Raw genomic sequence first — 2,714 nt, forward strand, 5'->3', positions numbered from 1 at the left:
CATAGTACAGGCTCCTCCCCCTTACCTCTACTCCAAATTCCCCATAGTGCAGGCTCCTCCCCCTACCCCCACTCCAAATTCCCCACAGTGGTCCTATTCTACTCAGAAAAAATAATACTATTAGAAGCTCTAGCAACTTTGATCATTGCGATTTGACTAATGTAAAACTACTTTTAAATGATCAGTGCTATCCTTATAGTAATTTGAATCTTGATATTAATCGAAATAGGTATGCTCTTCTTTATGAAATGTATATGCACTTTCAAGCTAATTACTATGGTAAAGAACCACAACCATTGCTGTCGAGAGGAGAATTTATAGAGAATGCACCTCTAGTAATAATTGACTGTTCTAAGCAGAATGAGTCCTTGAAATACGGACCAGTTGACGTTCGATTGGAATTTCAAACTAGTGAAAATTTTCCCGCTCAAACAACGGCATATTGCTTAACTTTGCATGATCGTATTCTTGAGCATAAACTAATAAGTGGTGTGGTGAAAAAGTTAATATAAAAACTACTGTAAACGAGTAGAAATAGTTTAGTTGCGTATATAATTAATTATAATCTATTTTTTTAAATTATAATATACTGGTTTTTTCTATTGTAAATAAAAAGTAATTTTAAATGAAAAAGAAAAATTATGTTGTTTTTTAAGAGTTCCTTGTCCCTATAATAATAATAAGTGCCAATAGTAGATGAGCGAATGATTGGTTGGTGAACATTGTTGACATAAGTATATTCGATCTGCTGGATCAGGTTGCATCCAATAGCTAGACCAATTTAGGAAAATGATTAGAATCTAATTTTTCAATTAGAAGTAAATTTGCTTTTAAAAAAATGTTATTTTCAGGTTGCAATAATTAAAAAAGAACAATTTAGATTCAATTCATTTTCTTTTATTCACAATAACTTGTATTTTACAAATAATTATAGAGTTTTTCCATTTCTTCTTCTTCCAATTTACATATATACTTCTTTTGTTGCTATTTCCAATCATATATATATATTTTATTTACAGCAATATGTAGATTATAGACTATACCTTCCACATCAAAGGTTATACACTAGCGCTAGGTCTCTATCTGTCTCACTCACCGAGTCATATATCCACATACATCACTCGTCACATTAATCACCTCGCTTGTTTCTACACATATATACAAGTTTTTGTTTAGAATCACTATACATAATCTCAACTCTCCTTTGAGAAAGGAATTCTTTTTTTTTTCTTTTTTGGAAAATGAATATTAATTTTTATCAACATCCATTGCCTCCTGTGATTGGAATTTGTAGCCCCATGGAAGTGTGTCGGTTGTATGAGGAAGCAGCATCCTCTTATCATCTCGCCAGTTGAGGGCGATCTTGTTTTGCTCAATCGAGTGAACTTCATGTTTTCGGCTTCGAATTAACCGTTGAGGTCAAGTAAGAGTTTGATAATGTAGCAAAGTGAGCCTATAGTCCTCAAACGTGATTGTCCTCAAAGTGGACCCTTTAATCCCTTTGGCTTTCTTTTTCTCCCCTTCTTCACCCAACACTTTATAGGAATACAATTTGGACCTTAGCCCTACAAATTTATTTACAATTTTCCCGTTACATTCGTCCTTCATGAGTCCCAAGACTTTTTTGTTTAGTAATTCAATTTCGTATATGTTATTTGGTGGACCCTATTGCAAATACCTATATAGGTCACTAATAGGATTCTATATGAGGATCCTATAAGTGGCCTATATAGGATCCTATATAGGGTCACCTATATAAGTCAGTATAGGAGCCACCTATAGGAAATAAAACTGCTTCCTGCATAGGATACTATATAGAATCCTATTAATGACCTATATAGGACAGGTGATGAACCGGAAGTGTTGCGCAGTAGTTTTCTATAGCATATACAGCTGCGCAGTAGTTATTTTTGACTATGCGATTGCCTAGTAGTAGGAACCTGTATAGATTCTTATATGGATCTTAACGCAGGAAAAAGGAACCCATACCCTCACCATGGAATCATTTAGGATTCTATAAAGGATTCTATGCAGGAAGCTGTTTCATTTCCTATAGGTGACACTCATACTGACCTATATAGGTAACCCTATATAGAATCATATATAGGTTACTTATAGGATCCTTATATATAATCCTATTAGTGACCTTTACAGGCACATCTATAGGTATTTGCAGTAGGGGATAGTCTGAGGTGTCAAATTCATCCGAATCTTTTTTAATATAATCATAAAAGTTTGATTCTGTAGTGTGGTAAATTAAGCTGTCTGTGTCGGTGTAGAGTAATTTTGTCTTGCCACCGAATGTGTACTTCATGTAATTATAATGAAAGTCGTAAATCATTATCTTTGATATGTCTAGAACTGTGAAGCCTATTAATTTTGATTTTACTCATTTCAATGATCACCATGTCCTCACCAAAGATAGTGCAGCTATGAAAGGTTGGTTTGGCAATCAGAGCTTTTGCACCCCAGCTTCCCACCCACTTTGTCACTAAGCTAACATCTTTGTGCTTCCTTACGTTCTCCATGGTCTTTCCGAAGACAGAGTAGTTCATGAGTTTGAAGAAATTTTTTTCAAATTCATTTTTTGCCTTCTTTCGCAAATCAATATTAAAATCAATATACCAGGTGTATACATATGAAACCGGTATTGCCATTTAGCGGCCAGTAGGCACACTTGTAGGCACTGTCGGAACTTACCATTTGTGCTAATT

The sequence above is a fragment of the Belonocnema kinseyi genome, chromosome 3 (assembly GCF_010883055.1).
Source record: "Belonocnema kinseyi isolate 2016_QV_RU_SX_M_011 chromosome 3, B_treatae_v1, whole genome shotgun sequence".
NCBI lineage: Eukaryota > Metazoa > Arthropoda > Insecta > Hymenoptera > Cynipidae > Belonocnema > Belonocnema kinseyi.